Source organism: Schistocerca nitens, chromosome 8 (assembly GCF_023898315.1).
Source record: "Schistocerca nitens isolate TAMUIC-IGC-003100 chromosome 8, iqSchNite1.1, whole genome shotgun sequence".
Classification (NCBI taxonomy): domain Eukaryota; kingdom Metazoa; phylum Arthropoda; class Insecta; order Orthoptera; family Acrididae; genus Schistocerca; species Schistocerca nitens.
Window position 1 is genome coordinate 324,962,727 of NC_064621.1, and position 23,667 is coordinate 324,986,393.

General features: G+C 43.2%; 1 non-coding gene and 1 pseudogene across 1 annotated transcript; one reads left to right on the plus strand and one right to left on the minus strand.

Moving 5' to 3' along the window:
- The first annotated feature begins 10,766 nt into the window (after window positions 1-10,766).
- Window positions 10,767-10,841, plus strand: Trnas-uga (transfer RNA serine (anticodon UGA)). Its single transcript has one exon. It is a non-coding gene; the product is annotated as a tRNA-Ser (tRNA).
- An 8,326-nt stretch (window positions 10,842-19,167) lies between these two features.
- Window positions 19,168-19,285, minus strand: LOC126199804 (5S ribosomal RNA; annotated as a pseudogene).
- Window positions 19,286-23,667: the final 4,382 nt, after the last annotated feature.

Genomic DNA, 23,667 nt, shown 5'->3' on the forward strand with positions numbered 1-23,667 from the left:
AATCATATAAAATCAAGACGATATGAAGATTGTTACCGAGAGAATCTGCAGAAAATATTGTGAAAACCATGCGAGAAAGGTGCCAAGCTGTAACCGATAACGGCGACGGTTGGAGTAACTATTAGGTGATTGTATAATTAGGAATAAGATTTATTTCCTTGTAAACATAGTGTCTTTTATTTCATAAAGGTAAAAACGTACACTTCCTTATGGAACTCACTGTTTAAATTCTTGACATCAGGTTGTGACATTTATTGTCACAGTCTGTTTTTGGTATTTATTAAATTACAAGGTGTACAGAAATATTAAACAGTACGACATGACAAGTTTTCGGACTACGCTGTTCGTTCCGTTTGTCGCCGTCAGTTCCTGTTGTCATGTCGTGAGACGGACTATGGAGGACTGCTGTAAGCACGGCAGAAGATGCTAACTCGTGCGATGGAATTTTCTGAGTTTAACTGGTGGTGGGCCGTCTACTGATTCCCCGACCGCAGCGGAAAATCAAGCTTTGAGTGATGGAGAGCGAGGAACTCGTTAGGACAGCTCATGGAGATGAGTAGAAGTGGCTGACTATCGATGTGATTCCGTTACGTGGAAGTACCCCTGGCACATTTCTCTATATACAAGTCCCCATCTACAATGTCCAAACTCGATATTCTCTACGTCCCATACGTCCGCTCCCGGTAGCTGGGTGGTCAGCGCCACCGAATGTCAATCCTAAGGGCCCGGGTTCGATTCACCGCTGGGTCGGAGATTCTGTCCGCTCAGTGACTGGGTGTTGTGTTGTCATAATCATAATCATTACATTCCCACCGTCGTTCAAATTGCCGAAGTGGCGTCAAATCTAAAGACTCGCACCCGGCGAACGGTGTACCTGATGGGAGGCAATGGTAACACGACGTTCACATTTAGTCCACTTTTTCCGAGGCTAGCGTAATTAACTAAATCCTAGACAGAGTGACGAGAGTCTTAGAGACAGCGTCTCGTGGTCGCAACTCGTCTCGCTCTACCCAATAGTACAGGAGCGTCCCATTAAATGGCTTCATTTGCACTCAGCACTACTATTGGAATGTTCGATGATTCTGCCCTGTGCCCTGTGCACGGTAGATCATGCGGTTAACGCGTGATGGCCTCCATATTTGATATCCCTGGAAATTTCGTGCCTTATATCTTTGGACACTGCAACCTAGAGGCTAGTCATATGCCACTGTTTGCGCGTCCTAGGCTCGACTTCATATATCAGATGGCCTCTCCCGTGGTCAGCCCAAGTGCGGGGCTGGCCCTCGGTCAAGAACTCCTTCTTAAACTGAATTAATGGATTTGTTGAAATATATCTTACATTCGTGATACTATTTCACACTTACACCTCACGCACTGTGCTACTACGTAAACCTCAAGCCATAAGTTAACGGTTTAATATTGTGGTAGCAAGCTGTTAAGACTGTACTGAACAGTAGGTGTATTTTTATTGTATTACATAGCAAGTTGCAGGATTACACAATTTATTCCTGTATTCTTGTCATCTCTGCCATTCACACCAAGACCTGGAGCACCATGCTAGGACCTAAACGTCGGGATACACGCTGATAGCGTAAATACTGAGTGTCTATAATACCAGTCACGTGATTTCATTCCATGGTTTCCGTACGTTAAATGACATGTTGGTATTAAGACAGAAACACTTGATGTTCCCTTTACAGATCCATCATGTTTGCCTAATTACCCTAAGGTTCTGAACAGTAATTAATGACTGTCGAGGATTTATGCTGCCTACATTGTATTTGTTTTTATAATATGAAGAGGCTATATGACTGGCTTCATAACTTGTGTATTAAACGATGTGTTGAAGGTACAGTGCTTCGTGTTATGTTTTTAAGGTGGTTTACAATTTTTTAATTATAATAATTATTATAAAATGACTAGGATTTTTTTTTGCATATCTGCAGTATAACATTCTTGGATCGTTGGTTTATATTAAAAACGGTATTTTTGTTTCTAGTTACTACCGCAGTGCTACCTGGTCGCTGGTTGTTATGTCTATGATGCTTACTTGAGAATCTCAGTCTTCATTCTGCTGATGTACGAATACTAGCTTGAGTAATCAGTGCAGTACATACGTTGTTTTACATATTAGTTATTTTATGCTTGACTTGCTGATATTTTATTGTTCTTATGTTCATGAAATATTGCTCTATGATATAATACTATTTAAGGTGCATTTGGTCAGGATTCAATGGAAACATACTGCAGCACATATATTTCACGGTGTAGCCCATTTTACGTAATGTTGTATTAAACGTCTTTACATCTAATCCCAGTGTCCTTAAAGATATCTATGCTTTACAGATCTGATGATAGCAACGTAGTTTGCTGAAACCGGCCACAACAATAAATTCTGTATAACGCGACAAGGCAGTGGATGAGAAACCGGTGGACACACCTTGTGCCATCAAGGGCTGAAAGAGGAGCTCCTTTATTTTTCTCTGGAGGGGTACTGACGCTAATAGTCTAGAATGAGAAGTAGATGTAAATGAGTTGGGAGAGCATGGACAGTCGGAAGAAGACCCCTGTGTTAAATGATAATCCGTAAGAATTATTGTGATCCTTGAGGAAGGCAGCCATTATAAAACCACTCCACCTTGTGCCCAAGATATATGAAACAGAGGAAATATCCTCAGATTTCAATAATACTGCAGTAGTTCCAATTCCAAAGAAGGCACGTGCTGACAGGTGTCAATTAAACCGAACCATCAGTTCAACAAGCATGGTTGCAAAATATTAACACGAATTATTTATGGAAGAAGTCGACCTCAGGGAAATGAGTTTGAGTACCAGAGAAATGTAGGTACACGTGAGACAATAGTGACCTTAGACCTTACCTTAGAAGACTGACTGTAGAAAAACAGGGCTAAGTTCATAATGTTTCTAGATTTAAAGAAACCTTTGGACAATGTCGAATAGGGAATATACTCCATGAAATGTTGAAGGCATCGGCAGAATATACACAACCAGTATAGAAGCCAGGCTACAACTGTAAGAGTCGAAGGACACAAAAGCGAAGCACTTGTAAAGAAGGTATTCCCAATGTTACTCATTCTGTATGTTGGGATATCAGTGAAAGAAACCAAGAAGAAAAATGGAAAAGAAATAAAAGTTTATGAACGTTGCTCACCCCGTCAATGGCTTGGAAATGCAGTTGAATGGAATGTTTGACACATTTAAAAGAGGTTATTAGATGAACTTCAAGAAAAGTAAAAGAATTATAATGGAATGTAGTCGAATTAAATCAGGTGCTGTAGAAGCACTTAGATTAGGAAATGGGACTCTAAGAATGGTATACTGAAATACCTGGTCTAGCAGGAAAGAGCGGATTTGGTTGTGGAAAGGGGCCAAAATAAGTTCATGTCAGTTGCACTCAACATACAAACTTTATTTGTGCACACACAATATTACACAAGGATGTAAAACACTCAAAGCTATAATCGATCTCATTTGATTAACTTTAGACCGGCTGAAGGCCATAAAATCAAAGGCGCAAGGCCTAAGCAAGAAATTAAAATACAAGGTTCTTCTGGAGGTTTCACCTTTTAAGGTCCAAAGAAAATTTTTAAATCTTCAATTTAAACAGGCTGAAGCACTTAGAAATTTAATTTTAATGGAACGTGGCCGAAGGCTGGCTATTAATCAATAATTTAACGGCTTGGACCTAGAAATAAGAATTTCAGTTTAATAGCATGTTCAAGACGGGAACATTAATTTAAGAGATATTAAAACTCGTCTGAAGGCCGCACATAAACACAATAATATAACGACTTATGGCCTTAAAAGATTTCCTGTACAATTCGGCTGAATGCCCCATATAAGGACTTACAATCTCACGCCTAAAGGGCAAGACAGGAACATTAATTCAGGATATATTAAAACTCGGCTGAAGGACAAACATCAACCAAATAAATAAAGCTCAAACAGAGAAGGTACTATGTAACAGACAGGGAACGGCGCTCAGAGGTTTCCAAGGGTCGGCCTGGAATTGTAACACTAACGATCCTGTAGGTGAGACAGGCAGCCTGATCAACAATCTCTTAATCGGAAGGCAACCCAACCGACAGAGAGCCGACGAACCAAACAACTACGTGATTTCAGTCACCAGACCAACGGCTCTGCAACCAAAATGCTAACGAGACGAAGAGACCAGCAACACTGGTCTTCAAATATTGGTGTGTTAAGAAGCCAAGGCGCAATAACCACTGACATACATAAACATCGCAACGTTTGGAACTACACGCCGTAGCGGACAGCACCAACATGGTAAGAAAACGCTCACTCGCTGCTCTGTCGCAACCGACAAACTGGCTACTGTAGTGCGCAGAGAGTTTTTTATCCCACCTGAAAGGCGGTGCGTGGGTGTGCTCCTGTAAACTGAAGGATAGGGCGAGTGTAGGAAGTGAGTAGGAGCAGGGAAAGGTGAAAATCTATCGGTACTGCGCTTACAAGGGAACCTCCCCATCGCACCCCCCTCAGATTTAGTTATAAGTTGGCACAGTGGATAGACCTTGAAAAAGTGAACACAGATCAATCGAGAAAACAGGAAGAAGTTGTGTGGAACTATGAAAAAAATAAGCAAAATATACAAACTGAGTAGTCCATGCGCAAGATAGGTAACATCAAGGATAATGTGAGCTCAGGAGCGCCGTGGTCCGGTGGTTAGCGTGAGAAACTGCGGAACGAGAGGACCTTGGTTCAAGTCTTCCCTCGAGTGAAGAGTTTACTTTCTTTATTTTCGCAAAGTTATAATATGTCCGTTCGTTCATTGAAGTCTCTGTTCACTGTAATAAATTTAGTGTCTGTGTTTTGCGACCGCACCGCAAAACCGTGCGATTAGTAGACGAAAGGACGTGCCTCTCCAATAGGAACCGAAAATATTTGATCGCAAGGTCATAGGTCAACCGATTCCTCCACAAGAAAACACGTCTGATATATTCTATACGACACTGGTCACGGCATGTGCGTCACAGCACAGGAATTTTTGTCGACCCACCTAACTTGTACACTTGGCGAATGGGTAAAAAGATTCTTCTACCTTGCCCGATTTAGATTTTCTTGTGGATGTGATAATCACACCCAGAAAAGTGATGAAAACAAGAGTTTGTCACGTAACCTGCTACAAATGAATGCAACAGTTTCACAGTCACGCAGTTTTGCCTGTGCTGTGTCAAAAGATACGTTTTTAACGTTTCCAAATGTTTGCGTGTGTTGACCATCAAATCCTGCATATGTCCAAGCAAATCTGAACATGTCCTGGAATTTTGGAGAGCGAAGTTGATTATGTGTGAGTGCCTGAACTTTGATAATTGTCTGAAAATAAAAACTTAAACTTGTTACTCGAGGGAAGACTTGAACCAAGGTCCTCTCGTTCCGCAGCTGTTCACGCTAAACAGAGGACCATGGCGCTCCTGAGCTCACATTATCCTTGATGTTGCCTATCTTGCGCATGGACCACTCAGTTTATATATTTTGCTTATTTTTTTCATAGTTCCACACAACTTCTTCCTGTTTTCTCGATTGATCTGTGTTCAATTTTTCAAGGCCTATTCACTGTGCCAACTTATAACTAAATCTGAGGCGGGTGGGATGGGGAGGTTCCCTTGTTAGAAATGGTTTTACTATATCACAATATTAACTGAATACGTAACTTTGCACTGAGGTGCGAAGCCTTACACTCGTCATAAGTAGTACATAGTCTCAATAGCAAGCCAACACTCTGTGAGGTGTAAGCGATGTTTCCAGGCCGTCTGCTCTTGCTGAAATGGAGTGAATTTGGAGCGGAACTCGTAGAGCTCCCCAGCGCCGGCTAGAGGGCGCCGTCGTCGTTTCTCGTAGTAACAATTTATGAAATTGCACCTTCGCCGTGGCATCGTTGCTCAGTCGAACTGACACAGGGTACACAGTGTTCCACGAAACACTGCCACAAGAAACTCGAACACTCGTAAAACGAATCACTGATGAACAACTCGAACAAATCATAGGCGGACACACACACGGACGGTGACCAAACACATGTCGTCTGACCAGACGACCGACTAACAACCAACCAAGGTTACCAATGAAACCATGTGTGTAGAAACGGTCGGGCGAGTCTAGAGCTTCCGGAACTCACTGCAGCTCCAACCCGACTCAACCCGATGCGGAACTAGCGATCCGGGCACACTGGTTCGGATCCAGTCATGCAGAGGTAACTCTCGCCCATTGGCTACGATGTCTCCGTGAAGGAACCGAGCCACGTCCAGAAAGATGACCCAGTGACGAGGCCTAGAAAAGGTGTAAGACCAAACACACGAAGAACAAAGAGGCGACAAACTGAACGACCGACCAACGGTCGATCCCGCTGCCATCTCCGTCCGTCGGACAGTTCATCCTGTGTCGCGAGCGGTCGGCGAGTACTGGCTGTCTCCTGCCGCGTTCGAACTCAACGACTGCCACGTCCGAACTGCCACACGACACACGACTACCTGGAGGTAATAGCCGTACAGAAAACATAATACGGAAGGGCAAATATTGATAAGCACTGCTGCTGCCACTCTCGGGCAGGCAAGACATTAATACAGTGCCACAAGTAATTGAAATTTAGAATGACGAGGCGGCCGTAAGGGTAAAACAAGATGTTACATAATAGATGGCACGAACATGAGCCACGCACGGCTCATATATGAGTTTTGCTATTTGGGCAGTATAAGAGTTTTGCTATTTCGGCATCTAAACTGTTGATGATAGACGAAGTAGAGAGGACACAAAATGGAGGGAAGGAAGATTGGGTTCAACGTTCCGTCGACATCGAGTTCATTAAAGTGAGAGCACAAGCTCGTATTGTGTCCAGGATGGGGAAGGAAATCGGCCGTGCCCTTTCAAAGAAACCATGAGAGCAATTTCCTGGAGTGATTTAGAGAAATCATGGAAAACCTAAAATCTGGATGGCTGGACGCCGCCGTCCTATGGAATGCAAGTAAAGTGAGCTAACAACTGCACCACCTCGCACGGTAGAACATAAAATTCCGACTAGATGTATTAACATAAGGATTCCTGGAAAAGAGGGATTTGTTGAAGTCTACGTTAAATTTAAGGGTTGTTGTTATTGTGATCTTCAGTCCTGAGACTGGTTTGATGCAGCTCTCCATGCTACTCTATCCTGTACAAGCTTCATCATCTCCCAGTACTTACTGCAACCTACATCCTTCCGAATCTGCTTACTGTATTCTTCTCTTGGTATTCCTCTACGATTTTTACCCTCCACGTTAAACTCCAATGCTAAATTTATGATCCCTTGATGCCTGAGAACATGTTCTACCAACCGATCCCTTCTTCTTGTCAAATTGTGACACAAATTTCTCCCCAATTCTATTCAATACCTCCTCATTAGTTATGTGATCTACCCATCTAATCTTCAGCATTCTTCTGTAGCACCATATTTCGAAAGCTTCTATTCTCCTCTTGTCCAAACTACACTCCTGGAAATTGAAATAAGAACACCGTGAATTCATTGTCCCAGGAAGGGGAAACTTCATTGACACATTCCTGGGGTCAGATACATCACATGATCACACTGACAGAACCACAGGCACATAGACACAGGCAACAGAGCATGCACAATGTCGGCACTAGTACAGTGTATATCCACCTTTCGCAGCAATGCAGGCTGCTATTCTCCCATGGAGACGATCGTAGAGATGCTGGATGTAGTCCTGTGGAACGGCTTGCCATGCCATTTCCACCTGGCGCCTCACTTGGACCAGCGTTCGTGCTGGACGTGCAGACCGCGTGAGACGACGCTTCATCCAGTGCCAAACATGCTCAACGGGGGACAGATCCGGAGATCTTGCTGGCCAGGGTAGTTGACTTACACCTTCTAGAGCACGTTGGGTGGCACGGGATACATGTGGACGTGCATTGTCCTGTTGGAACAGCAAGTTCCCTTGCCGGTCTAGGAATGGTAGAACGATGGGTTCGATGACGGTTTGGATGTACCGTGCACTATTCAGTGTCCACTCGACGATCACCAGTGGTGTACGGCCAGTGTAGGAGATCGCTCCCCACACCATGATGCCGGGTGTTGGCCCTGTGTGCCTCGGTCGTATGCAGTCCTGATTGTGGCGCTCACCTGCACGGCGCCAAACACGCATACGACCATCATTGGCACCAAGGCAGAAGCGACTCTCATCGCTGAAGACGACACGTCTCCATTCGTCCCTCCATTCACGCCTGTCGCGACACCACTGGAGGCGGGCTGCACGATGTTGGGGCGTGAGCGGAAGACGGCCTAACGGTGTACGGGACCGTAGCCCAGCTTCATGGAGACGGTTGCGAATGGTCCTCGCAGATACCCCAGGAGCAACAGTGTCCCTAATTTGCTGGGAAGTGGCGGTGCGGTCCCCTACGGCACTGCGTAGGATCCTACGGTCTTGGCGTGCATCCGTGCGTCGCTGCGGTCCGGTCCCAGGTCGACGGGCACGTGCACCTTCCGCCGACCACTGGCGACAACATCGATGTACTGTGGAGACCTCACGCCCCACGTGTTGAGCAATTCGGAGGTACGTCCACCCGGCCTCCCGCATGCCCACTATACGCCCTCGCTCAAAGTCTGTCAACTGCACATACGGTTCACGTCCACGCTGTCGCGGCATGCTACCAGTGTTAAAGACTGCGATGGAGCTCCGTATACCACGGCAAACTGGCTGACACTGACGGCGGCGGTGCACAAATGCTGCGCAGCTAGCGCCATTCGACGGCCAACACCGTTGTTGCTGGTGTGTCCGCTGTGCCGTGCGTGTGATCATTGCATGTACAGCCCTCTCGCAGTGTCCGGAGCAAGTATGGTGGTTCTGACACACCGGTTTCCAGGAGTGTATTTATCGTCCATGTTTCACTTCCATACATGGCTACACTCCATACAAATACTTTCAGAAACGACTTCCTGACACTTAAATCTATACTCGATGTTAACATATTTCTCTTCTTCAGAAACACTTTCTTTGACATTGAGAGTCTACATTTTATATCCTCTCTACTTCGACCATCATCAGTTATTTTGCTTCTCAAATAGCAAAACTCCTATACGACTTTAAGTGTCTCATTTCCTAATCTAATTCCTTCAGCATCACCCAAATTAATTCGACTACATTCCATTATACTCGTTTTGCTTTTGTTGATGTTCATCTTATACCCTCCTTTCAAGACACTGTCCATTCCGTTCAACTGCTCTTCCAAGTCGTTTGCTGTCTCTGACAGAACTACAATGTCATCGGCGAACCTCAAAGTTTGCCGGCCGCGGTGGTCTAGCGTTTCTGGCGCTGCAGTCCGGAACCGCGGGACTGCCCAGGTCGCAGGTTCGAATCCTGCCTCGGGTATGGGTGTGTGTGATGTCCTTAGGTTAGTTAGGTTTAAGTAGTTCTAAGTTCTAGGGGACTTATGACCTAAGATGTTGAGTCCCATAGTGCTCAGAGCCATTTGAACCATTTTTTTTTAACCTCTAATTTTTTATTTCTTCTCCATGGGTTTTAATACCTACTCCGAATTTTTCTTTTGTTTCCTTTACTGCTTGCTCAATATACAGATTGGATGTCATCGGGGAGAGGCAACAACGCTGTCTCACTCCCTTCCGAACCACTACCTCCCTTTCGTGCCTCTCGACTCTTATAACTGCCATCTGGTTTCTGTACAAATTGTAAATAGCCTTTCGCTCCCTGTATTTTACCCCAGCCACCTTAGGATTTGAAGAGAGTATTCCAGTCACCAATGTCAAAAGCTTTCTATAAGTCTACAAATGCTAGGAATAGGTCCTATTTAAAGTTAATTGTCTGGAGTGTTTCATTGTATGGAAGTGAAACGTGGACCAGAAACCATTCAGACAAGAAGAGGATAAAAATTTTAAAATGTGGTACTACGGAAGGTTATTGCATATTAGATGAATAGTCCGAGAAGTTAATTAGATTTTCAGTCGAATTGAGGGGAAAACATACTTGTGGAGAAAGTGTTGGTTGATAGGACACATACTGAGACCGGAAGATATTTTCAATTTGGTAGTAAAGTGAGGTGTTAGGGACAAATATTGTACACAGACTCAAAGGCATGAATACGATAAGCAGGTTCATATGAATTTAGTTTGCAGTAGTTATTCGGAGATGAAGATTCTTACACACGATAGAGTTGCGTGGAGAAGCATAAAACTAGTCATTGTGCACAAGATCACAACAACAACAACAAAATGCAAGTGAGTCGGAACTAATGTACACGGGTTGTGTCAAGGAGTGCGGAAACTGAATGCTACAGAGCCATGAGAAGTTTTGCAAAAGTGACGCACACTTTGCATTATCTGCTGTTTGTAAATCTACACATTTTTACATGTCCCGAAGCAAGACCCAAGGACAGGTTAACGCGTTGCAATGACCGAGTCACGAAGGTTTGCAGAATGAGATTCTCACTCTGCAGCGGAGTGTGCGCTGATATGAAACTTCCTGGCGGATTAAAACTGTGTGCCGGACCGAGACTCGAGCTCGGGACCTTTGCCTTTCACGGGCAAGTGCTGTACCAAATGAGCTACCCGTGCAGGACTCAGGACCCGTCCTCACAACTTCAATTCCGCCAGTACCTCGTCTCCTACTTTCCAAGCTTCACAGAAGCTATTCTGGGGGTTCGCAGAGGAACATCTGTGAAGTTTGGAAGGCAGGAGACGAGGTACTAGCGGAATTGAAGCTGTGAGGACGGGTCGTGAGTCGTGCACGGGTAGCTCAGTTGGTAGAGCACTTGTCCGTGAAAGGCAAAGGTCCCGAGTTCGAGTCTCGGTCCGGCACACGGTTTTAATCTGCCAGGACGTTTCACGAAGGTTTGTCAGAAAAAAGAAAAAAATCATCTGATTATAAGCTGTAAGCGTTGCAGCGTAGAGACATGCTTTGCAAGCTTCTTTCGTCAGTCCGTTAAGAGGTCGCATGCATTGGGAAACGACTGATTTTCTCTTTCACTGATTGTAAAATCGATGTAAAAAGCGATGGAGTCACATCCCATTAGCAATAAAATATCCCCTAACGCCGTATATACAGGCTCTTAAACGTCGAGGAAGGCATAGGTCGGGAGTTTGAAAGTCCAGCGATGAGAAGAGTACCAATGAGCAGAAGAAGTCCAGGTAGCCGCAGACTTCCATCAACATCGGATGACCGACATTTTACAGGCAAATCAATGTGAGTGGGTTTCATCTTCAGTTCATCTTGTTCACTAACAAAAGATCTTGCCAAATGTTTTCCTGTCCGTACCTCTGCACAGGGAGTATTGATTTCCATCTCACATTATTCTACATGCACCTATTTGTGTATGTCACTTGCATTGTGATGAGTACTTGAGCCTAAGACTTCCATTAGAGCAATAAAATCTGGCACTTCCATAGTTCATGGTCTGTAACACTAAACATAAGTGTGTATACCCGAATCTTAGTAAAATATAAGCTGGGGCTGCCTTTCGTCCTAGTAGTCTACGGAGAATCTAGTAAGCCTCGTTTGTGGTTTTAATAATCCAGTATCTGTGCTCATCCGTATGTTCATTGCTAAAACGTGAAGAATCAATAAACAGCAAATCAGTTACACGTGAAGAAGCAATAAAATGCTAACCCGTAAATCAACCCAGACTCTCATTTTCCCTTATCATCACCATCTATACCTCCTTAGCGTAACAATCAGATTCTTCTGTACTCTCTCCAACTGAAGGGACCTGGAAAGTCTCAGCTTCATCCCGTTGCTATCTCACTCCTGCGCGCAGCCACTCGTTTAACAGGAAACGGATAACCTTAAATCCACCATGACCAATGACGTGAGCGTGAGCATCAAAATAAGTAGGCCGGCGCTGTGGCGAGCGGTTCTAGGCGCTTCAGTCCGGAACCGCGCTGCTGCTACGGTCACAGGTTCGAATCCTGCGTCGGGCGTGGATGTGTGTGATGGCCTTAGGTTAGTTAGGTTTAAGTATTTCTATGTCTAGGGGACTGATGACCTCAGACGTTAAGTCCCACAGTGCCTAGAGCCATTTGAACCAAAATAATTATGTCGCGGATTACGACAACCTTGAAACCGAATGAATGTTTCCGTAACACATGGTTTCGTTGAATGACATTTAACTAAACTACCCTTTTTTGAGAGTTCGAGGAGGTTTGAATTAGTAATATGTATTGGCAGCAGCTTATGTAGTCGGTAAACACGTTCTGGTAATTTACAGTTCGGTAACGCTAGTTACGTGCTGTAAAAATCTTGCAAGTCTAGAAAGAAATGTTAGCAGAAAACAGCTGTTATGGGCAACAAGTTTGATACAAAATGTTTTTCCTGAATAAGCGATTGATGGATTATTTCGTCATTGGCTGGCGCAAAATAGCTAATATTCCAATATTGGCTCGCCGTTCACCTCTCTGGCGCCGAAAAATACTAGCCACAGTATGAAGCGGTTTTCATACAGAATATGCTACTTTAAAAGCATTTCATAATTCATCACTGTTCATTTTTAATATTTCCGAGCGTTTTTCATGTTGTAATTTGATTAATGGGTGCGCTCAGTGCTCAATAATTTAACCGCATTAATACCTATCATCCACTCTTTTGTTGTATCAGCTTTACTTGAGGGATCTGAATTAACAAAATGTATAGACTCAGTTTTCCAACAGGCCACAAATTAATTGTAATTGACTAATTCCTGTGGCGATTAGTTTTGCCTACACGAATCTCCACACACACACACACACACACACACACAAACTCACAAATGCACTCATAACAGGGGCGCAAACGCTTGTATGCGTACATTTACGTGTGTATGCACTATATAATAGTACTTTTATATCGTAATTAATTATTCATTATACAGAACACGAAGACCCATCTGTTTCTATCATACATACTCTGAGCAAGAAGATTTTCTGTTCTCACATTACTCACATAATTAGCTAATGATCTGAATAATACAGAATTTGTCTGCAGCCTCTAAACATTCAGCATCTATGCTAAGCTCTAACTTCTAGTACCCATACTGTTCTGTGTTGACATCCACAACCCAGTCCTTACTGTCAGTACACAAATACTAATAGTGAGGTAATCCGCTGTTACGTTAACACAATGTCTACATTATTATTTACTTCGGAGCACCTTACTACAACTTCTGCCCAGCGTGAGGTATTTACTTTATGCTTATGGCATCTTCAAGTAAAGAAGAAATGTTTTGACACCTCCTCCGATCGCGGTAGGTGTGGAATATTCATTAAAACATTGTATTCTGTTGATCTCTCCAGTGCACTACATATTTTCTTGTGTTTAATTGGTTCTTCCATCTTTGGGGTAATCATTTCATGACAAGTCCATCTTCAATTACGTATCATCCTTTCAATACACATATTCATGTATTTAATGATGGTGACACAGATAGGACAATGTGTAGCTCTGTTTTGGATAATAGACTCTGCCTATTCGTTCAATTTCACCTTCCCTGTCGTTTGAAGAACCTAAATGGAAAATAGTCTATAGTAGAATGAACGAATCAGTCTACACATAATAGGGTGTGCTATACGTTATACAATTCTCTCTAAGAAAACAAAGGAGGTGCTTTAGGGTAGACCATAATTAACTAACTCTCAAACTTCTAAATTAACCACACTTTGTCTGTATGTGGTTGGAGGTGAGGTAACAGGACGCTTAATTTGCAATATAGCTTCGTGCTAGCTCACACGATGCTGTACGTGGAGACCGTAAGTCACCAGCAGAACCATTTAAAATCATACAAAAATTCCACCATAACGCCGTCATTGTTCTCCTTTTGTAAACAAACCGGCCTCTCGGCCTAGAAGCCGGCAGGGGTGGCCGAGCGGTTCTAGGCGCTACAGGGGACTGATGACCTCAGCAGTTAAGTCCCATAGTGACAAGAGCCATCTGAACCATGTTGGCCTACACTTCTTATGTAAACATACTATGTAATTTATGATACTAATTGTAAACTAAATCCTCAGTTGCGTTCATAGTTATGTTTGCACAAGTGTAATTTACGATCAAATGTTTTGAACCAATGATCATAATTTATATCAGAAATGGCTGCCAACCATCTCAGAATAGCCTAAGCTATGTTTATGAAAGTATAATATTAATTACCAGAATATATGAAAAATGTAGTCGAATTGGGTGATGAATAAACGACAAGTTGGCCAGAATCGCGTTATTTAATATAATTTATAACTCAAAAAATGATATTGTAAACTTTTTGGTACCACAATTTCTGTGGAAAATTGACAAGTTTGTTTTTTCAATTTGCAACTGCACTACTGGCCATTAAAATTGCTACACCACGAAGATGACTTGCTACAAGACCTGAAATTTGACCGACAGGAAGAAGATGCTGTAATACGCAAATGATTAGCTTTTGAGAGTATTCACACACGGTTGGCGCCGGTGGCGACACCTAAAACGTGCTGACATGCGGAAAGTTTCTAACCGATTTCTCATACACAAACAGTAGTTGATCGGCGTTGCCTGGTGAAACGTTGTTGTGATGCTTCGTGTAAGGAGGAGAAATGCGTTCCATCACGTTTCCGACTTTGATAAAGTTCGGATTGTAGCCTATCACGATTGCGGTTTATCGTATCGCGACATTGCTGCTCGCGTTGGTCGAGTTCCAATTACTGTTAGCAGAAAATGGAACCGGTGGGTTCAGGAGAGTAATACGGAACGCCGTGCTGGATCCCAACGTCCTTGTATCACTAGCAGTCGAGATGACAGGCATCTTATCCGCATGGCTGTAACGGATCGTGCAGCCACGTCTCGATCCCGGAGTCAACAGATGGGGACGTTTGCGAGACAGCAACCATCTGCACGAACAGTTCGACGACGTTTGCAGCAGCATGGACTATCAGCTCGGGGACCATGGCTGCCGTTACCCATGACGCTGCATCACAGACAGGAGCGCCTGCGATGGTGTACTCAACGACGAACCTGGGTGCACGAATGGCTAAACGTCATTTTTTCGGTTGAATCCAGGTTCTGTTTATAGCATCATGATGGTAGCATCCGTGATTGGGGACATTGCGGTGAACGCACATTGGAAGCGTGTATTCGTCATCGCCATACTGGCGTATCACCTGGTGTGATGGTATTGGGTGCCATTGGTTACACGTCTCGGTCACCTCTTGTTCGCATTGATGGTATTTTGAACAGTGGACGTTACATTTGAGATGTGTTACGACCTGTGGCTCTACCTGCGAAACCCTACATTTCAGGAGGATAATGCACAACCGCATGTTGCAGGTCCTGTACGGGCCTTTCTGGATACAGAAAATGTTCGACTGCTGCCCTGGCCAGCACATTCTCCAGATCTCTCACCAATTGAAAGCGTCTGGTCAGTGGTGGCCGAGAAACTGGCTCGTCACAATACGCCAGTCACTACTCATGATGAACTGTGGTATCTTGTTGAAGCTGCATGGGCAGCTGTACCTGTACACGCCATTCAAGCTCTGTTTGACTCAATGGCCAGGTGTATCAAGGCCGTTATTAAGGCCATAGGTGGCTGATTTGGGTACTGATTTCTCAGGATCTATGCACCCAAATTGCGTGAAAATGTAATCACATGTAAGTTGTAGTATAATATATTTGTCCCATGAATACCCGTTTATCATCTGCATTTCTTTTTGGTGTAGCAATTTTAATGGCCAGTAGTGTAAGTATTGTGCCCAATGGTACTTTCTGTAAGCCCTTCATCGAATGTCTGCCCTGTATTGCTATATACAATTTTGGGTCAGTTTTCACCCAGTTTTCGAAATGGAAACTTTTCAAGGTGACAGGTTAAAAAGAGACTGTAAATGATGAACAGTCTCCATCACAGGGAATTTTTTTTTTCAAAAACACTAATATCCCAATAAATTAGTGATTTACAATTAGCATCGTGCAAAATATATTTTCATTCGACATTTCATCGAAAATATTGCTGTTAGTATCCGGCTGCCATAAAGAAGCCTGATACCACGAGTTTACTGTCCTCGTGTAAAAGCAGAGGGGAATTAAAAAAATCCATACAGAACGTTCCTAAACATAAGCATACATGTCGCTAAATTACCATGTTCCCCACTGGGATAGGATTAGAAGAGCTACACACTTTATATGAGCAAGTGGAAAATATCTACCATGCTCTACACTGTTCGTGCCTGCTCACACCTGATGTATGGTCTTCACTTCAAACAAGGTACGACCGCCACAACCATCGCTAACGCTTTAATGGAGACATTCATGTACCAACCAACATGACATCACAGGCGTTCCTAGTGCCGATTTTCAACTGAGAGACGCAATCATTGCCACTAAGATGAAGTGTGGGATGATTTTAATAGCGCGCTGAGTAGGGTGGTGGCTGACCAAGTAGTACACGCGGGCACGTGCATAAGCAACAGTGGTACGAATAAATACGTGTTTGTGCCAGAACCCACTCCGACTGTTCCACACATAGTGATGTGTAATCAACATTCTCCAAACACTATCTCATGAAAAATATGTGTACACTATTGGCAATGCCATAACTGCTGTAGGGATCAGAAATATACCTCTCCCTTCTAAGACAAACGCTCCATCAACCTCACATATATCTCTTTCGTTGCTACACGTGTGTAGTAATAAATTTTTATTGGATATATTATATTTAAACGAGTAATGATGTGCTTGACCATGCCATTATTAGAACACCCTATGCAGCCAGGTCACAAGTGTAATTCATCTTTTCTCATACACCTAATGAGCAGAATATTCTACACCAATAGAAATTATGGAGCAACGAAAATACAAGATTTTGAGCTGCAGAGCAGTTTTGGCATTTTGTCATAGCGGAAAGCACCATGTTAACCAGCATCGCAAATTTAAAAATTCACGATCCGTAGTCGTTAGTTAAATTTACTTCACGTGTACTGGTTACTCATGTACCCTAGCTATTGTGCCCTCTGCTGGCCTCTGTTATTTGTATAAATACCAGACGCATCCATGTCATCACCAGCATTTACTATGTACCTACATGTACAATTTGACGTTGATACCTACATCATAATATTTTTTCTGTATGTATGGCTGACATGCATGACTGTTAATAACGTAAATATTTTTTATTTATCTAATCCATCACCAGGCCTGCTATAGATATTGCTTCAGGTAACTGAACTTACTTTGTTATACCACTGTTTTTGTTTTTAACAGATCTGAAGGTGGTTCAAAATGGTTCCAATGGCTCTGAGCCCTATGGGATTTTACATCTGAGGTCATCAGTCCCCTAGAACTTAGCGCTACTTAAACCTAACTAATCTAAGGACATCATACACATCCATGCCCGAGGCAGGATTCGAACCTGCCACCGTAGCGGTCGCGCGGTTGCAGACTGAAGCGCCTAGAAATGCTCGGCCACACCGGCCGGCTGAAGTTGGCAGTAGCCGAAACCGCTGATAGTGTAAAAGTTAGTGTGATCAAGACGGACCTGTGAAATAAAATTACCTTTACATCTGCCGACTTTGTTCCGTTAAGAACGACGTGTTGACTGTATCTGATAGGTAGTCTTGAATATTGTCACAAATTTGGTCCGATTCTAAGTAAGTTTGTATTTTTTTACTAAGTGGCAGTGGGGGTCAGTGTTAGAAATGCCTGCATGAAATCGGGGAATGCGGCATCAACCCGATCGCTGATGTCTACGTAGCTATGGATATCATGGAGAAATAGAGCGAGCTGAGTTTCGCGACATCTCTGTTTGCGGAATCCAAGCTGGTTTTTACAGAGGATTTTTTCGTTCTTCAAAGACGCCATAATACATGACTAAAAACATGTTACATAATTCTCCAAAAGATTGACTTTAATGATAGATGCCTGTAATTATGTAGATTTGTCCTGCGACCATTCGTGTAAACGGGAATGACCTGCGCTTTTTGCGGATAGCTAGGTATTATTCGTTTCTCCAACGACGTACAACAAACTGTTGCTAGAAGGGGAGCAAATTATTACGCGTAAACTTAGAGGTGTCTCGTCTGGTCCAGATTCCTTTCGACTATTAAGTAGTTATAGATGTTTTTGTACCCCGCGATCAGATGTCTCAACATCTGCTGTTTTAAAATGCGCACGACGACTGAAATGATGGATTGTATTACGTTGTCCCGTGGTGAATCAATTTCAGAAGACTGAATTCAGTATTTCCGCGTTCCAGGTACTATCTTCCATTTCCGTGCCATTACCGCCTTTGAGTGACTGAATAGAAGATTACGATATGCACTTGTGTACTGCATACAAAATGTCGCTTTTGAATTTTTTTCTATTTGTACTCCACGTCTTCGCCCTTAACACTGAATATTTGATCTGGCTACTCAAATACTCTGCCACATGTATCCTTTCGTTCTCGTATTCACTTCAGGTTTTAACGAACTTTCTTTTCCTCCTACAATAAGGAAATTATAGGCTTCAATAAGCGATACGATTATGAGACATTACGATGGCTGCTCCTGTACTTCATTAATATCATATTAATCTTTTCTATTTCCGATCTGAGGAGACGAGCATTCTCGGAGATTAATGTGGCTGATGTATCTTAGATTTCGGCAGGCATTTCATCTCTGGTGCAAAGAGAGAATTCCTCCAATCAAGAACCCCCATATGCGCATCACATTGACAAAATTTCCAGCTTTGTCATTCAACTCACCTAAAATCGTGAAGTATGCTTGGAGATGCAGTTACTCAGATTTGTGGGAGCCAGAAAGGTGTTGGGGTAGATGGCACCCTGCGATATGTACAGGATGGATTAGCTGTTGGACGATAGCCAAATTATGATTTTAACAATCAAAAGACGTACGTTTATTTGAATACACCTTTCATGTAGAATATCACCTAGTTACGGTATTTTATCATTTTTATATGTCATCAATACCATATTATAAACTACAACTAAACTCCATCCGAACAGGCCTTGGAAGGCCCAACCGTACCGACCGGCCGCCGTGACATCCTCAGACCACAGGCGCCACTGGATGCGGATATGGAGCGGCACGTGGTCAGCACACCGCTCTCCCGGCCGTATGACGGTTTACGAGATCGGAGCCGCTACTTCTCAGTCAAGTAGCTCCTCAGTTTGCCTCACAAGGGCTGAGTGCAGCCCGCTTGCCAACAGCGCTCGGCAGACCGGATGGTCACCCATCCAAGTGCTAACCCAACCCGACAGCGCTTAACTTCGGTGCACTGACGGGAACCGGTGTTACCACTGCGGCAAGGCCGTTGGCGCTATACCATATTCTTCTCAGACAAATATCTATAGGAAGTAATGTATTGGATACGTGTTTTATGTAATCTTAACTTTCCCTTTATGATCAGCAGCCTCTATTTCATGAACAGTTCCTGTCTTGAATGATAACAGTTCTGTTACCTTGGTTGTGGGCTAAGGCGAATTTCCTGCTCTGTTCAGTCTTAGAAACGGAGGGCTGACATTTGAATGCATGGGGGAGAATCGAAAAACAAGGAAATAAATAGTAGCAGAGGACCCAGCCCGCTTGTATCTGTTGCTGGAAGTTAAGGGTAGAAGCTTCGATATCTTCTGAGAAAATCAATCAGTTAAAAAGGGCAAACAAGGGACCCAATTTCGCCGTCGTGTTCTGCCTGGAAGTAGGCCCGTTACTGGCCGGAATGTGCGCCAAAATGTGCGTCGTTCTGGGGGTGTTGAGGAGTGAACGGATGGCAGTTGAAGACGGGACGGGATGCAGACTGGATGTGTTGGAAATTCCGCTGGCCAATTGAAACACGCTTTGCACCTGTACCATGAGGTAATGACGTTGAGAGGCAATACAAATGCTTGTTGGGATACTGCTAGAACGCTTCGGTCAGAGCTTGTTCGTAGTCATAGTCCTCTGTACTAAAATCATTTAGAATGGCTGAAATCCTTGTAACGAGTTTATCAGTTTCGCGAATCTCCTTGAATGAGTAACAGCAAAGTTCTCTCCTGGTCTGTGCCCTCAGCAATGCTTACCTCAGTTGCAGCATGTTGGATCATGCACAAGTTTACAAAATCCTTTGCCATGATCCAATAGAGGCGGCCCCCTTGCTGATCATTTTATCTGGCGAGTTATTGTCAATTCCCCATTTCGTAAAAGGTAGCTCCATTTAAAAACATTGCTTGTTATACATTTCAAATTTACGGCATGTAGAAGTAACTGTTAATAGATATAACCGTTTGAACTCAACATTTCTTCGAGCCTACCAGACCTTTTTCAGGTGCATCAGGCAGTTGATTATGAAAGATGTGAGTTACAGCAAAACATTATATTTGGCTGCATGACACCATACTGTTCTGCTTGTCGCCCCTACGTTTTACTTGTTTTCAGGTCAGAACAATTGGAATTAGTTATTAATGTTATTACAGTCACATTCTTCGTATTTTTAGTAAGAAATGCGGATTACATTCACTAGCTTACTATCAGATCAACCTACGCTATCAAACTGAAAAACAGAGCCCTTACATTATAAGCTTTATGGCCACCCTACCTTAGAATAGCTCTATGCGACACCTCTGATTCCATTCTCAGACAATGAATTAAGAATTAATGTATGTAACTAATCTTTTCCCTTTGCTCTTACAGGGTAGTTCTGGCTTGAGTGTTACCTGAGTTCTCTGCGTGGAAAAGAAATTGGCGTTGTCGTTTATACGGCGTTGTTTTTTGTTGTTTTATGTGGTTAACGATTTTATTCGCGTATCGATTTGTTGTTTGTGGCTTATGAGATTGTTGAAAGAGGTTAAGTGACAAAGATAGTACTTGTGTGAGGGATTTATGAGTCTATAATGTTTTCCGAGTCTAATTTCACGATAGTCAGCTGCCAACTAGAAGTACTACTCAACGCAGCTACGAGCTAGAAGTACTACTTGTTGAGGCTCAGACGATGAGGAGATTTTCAGGAAGCCTTAACAGGTGAAAGTTCACGGAACGCGGAAAGCGAGGTCGGTATCTCGCAGTTTTCGTTACTACTCAACGGTGGCGCGAAGGCTGTTACTCAACAAAGTGTTGTCTTAATATGAGACGCGAGAGCTGGGAGTCTAGTTGGTAGTAGATCGCAGACAGCTCGTTCCATGGGACAGACATCTTTCGAAGTGGCAGAGAATGAGGTGCACTCAGACACGACACTTAATCTCCTCTGAGTCTTTGACTTTAGAACCTTACGTGCTCTGATGTGGGAAATAAACTGCATCAAAGGGCCGGCCGGTGTGGCCGTGCGGTTCTAGGCGCTTCAGTCTGGAACCGCGTCACCGCTACGGTCGCAGGTTCGAATCCTGCCTTGCGCATGGATGTGTGTGATGTCCTTAGGTTAATTAGGTTTAAGTAGTTCTCAGTTCTAGGGGACTGATGACCGCAGATGTTAAGTCCCATAGTGCTCAGAGCCATTTGAACCATTTTGCATCAAAGGAAATAAAATAGCTAGTTGAGGCAACAACTGCAACGAAAATATAAGAGTAGGGAAAGGATAATAACTTAACGCTAGATGAATTTACAGCATAAAATCGAGATATAGTCGAGAACTTTCAGTCGGTACTTACCTGTGTTAAATCGAGTTAGACACTTTTGAATACATTATGGGCACAGCAGTGATCAATGTCTTATAAATAATTACTATTAAAAACAGTCTTGATCACGATTTATTTAACAACGTGACCGGTTTCAACCACTACTGTGGTCATCTTCAGACCATTGAGTAGGAACCTCTTTCTGTTGAAGAATCACTAGTCTAGAGATTCTTCAACAGAAAGAGGTTACTACTCAATGGTCTGAAGATGACCACAGTAGTGGTTGAAACCGGTCACCTTGTTAAATAAATCGTGATCAAGACTGTTTTTAATAGTAATTATTTACGAGTTAGACACTGTTAACAAGTGCCACGAAGAGACTACGCAAACAATACGAAGCCAGTCGAGAACAACAGATAGCAAATATCAATTCTAGATGGTAACAGAGGCAGATTCAGCTCTTGTGCAAAATATCGTGATCTAGGTTTCCTAAGGAACAAATAGAGAGGCTGCACGGAGTCCGTCAGTAAGTAGCTCGACATGAATAGATCTGAAACCAACAAGGTGGCGACATGACCGAAGTGTCCTGTCAAATAGATGCACCCATGGCCACAACATGGAAGTTATCAACGCGTGAGGACGCTAGCACATACAGGAAACGTCAAGTCGGAGAAGCGCAGACACAGGAAGTAAAGTTTTTGCATCAATTTAAGGAAAATCGGATCAAGATTAACAAAAGACGTCGCGAAATGTTATACATACAAGATAAATGTACTTGGTGGACAATCGTGGGAACTATAGCAAAAGGACTGTTCAAGTGATTCCGTGCAAAACAAAGAAAATGCTATGAATTAGATGAACTCTGTAAACCTGAAGAGACGTTGACGAGGGTTCAGGTTCTGATGTCAGTTAATAGGGACGTTCTGAATGATCCCTTCAGTGAATTCGAAGGTGGCGGATATCGGAGGCACTTCCTCACGGCTCAAATTTGCATTCTCTTACGTTCATTGCAGAATTTGGCAGTACATTATTCCTGCCTTGGAGTCCAGACGAATGCCGTATGTGCACTTTCTACATCTACATCTACATCTTCATACATACCCTGCAAGCCAGCGTACAGTGCGTGGCGGAGGGTACCCTTTACCACAACTACACGTTATCTTCCTTATCCACTCGCAGACAGAGCGATGGGAAAACGGTTACCCATATGCCTCCGTATGCTTTCTCCACTCCGTTAAAGTAAAGATATTGTCTTACTTGTTTCCAAGCCAGGAAGTCCTCCTACTTAAAATTAATCACGTGTGGTCATTGCACTTAAACTACATATCATCATCAATGGATGTGTTAAATAAAAATATGACTTAGTGTTTGGGGGCATTAGTGTCACACATTTGGCTAGTTCAGCAAGAAATACCGATTAAGGTCATTAGTCTAGCATCAGATCACTCCATGTTTTTTTTTTTTTTTTTGTCATCAGTCTACTGACTGGTTTGATGCGGCCCGCTGCGAATTCCTTTCCTGTGCTAACCTCTTCATCTCAGAGTAGCACTTGCAACCTACGTCCTCAATTATTTGCTTGACGTATTCCAATCTCTGTCTTCCTCTACAGTTTTTGCCCTCTACAGCTCCATCTAGTACCATGGAAGTCATTCCCTCTTGATTTAGCAGATGTCCTATCATCCTGCCCCTTCTCCTTATCAGTGTTTTCCTCATACTCCTTTCCTGTCCGATTCTGTGTAGAACCTCCTCGTACCTTACCTTATCAGTCCACCTAATTTTCAACATTCGTCTATAGCACCACATCTCAAATGCTTCGATTCTCTTCTGTTCCGGTTTTCCCACAGTCCATGTTTCACTACCATACAATGCTGTACTCCAGACGTACATGCTCAGAAATTTCTTCCTCAAATTCAGGCCGGTATTTGATATTAGTAGACTTCTCTTGGCCAGAAAAGCCTTTTTTACTATAGTGAGTCTGCTTTTGATGTCCTCCTTGCTCCGTCCGTCATTGGTTATTTTACTGCCTAGGTAGCAGAAATCCTTAACTTCATTGACTTCTTGACCATTAATCCTGATGTTAAGTTTCTCGCTGTTCTCATTTCTACTACTTCTCAT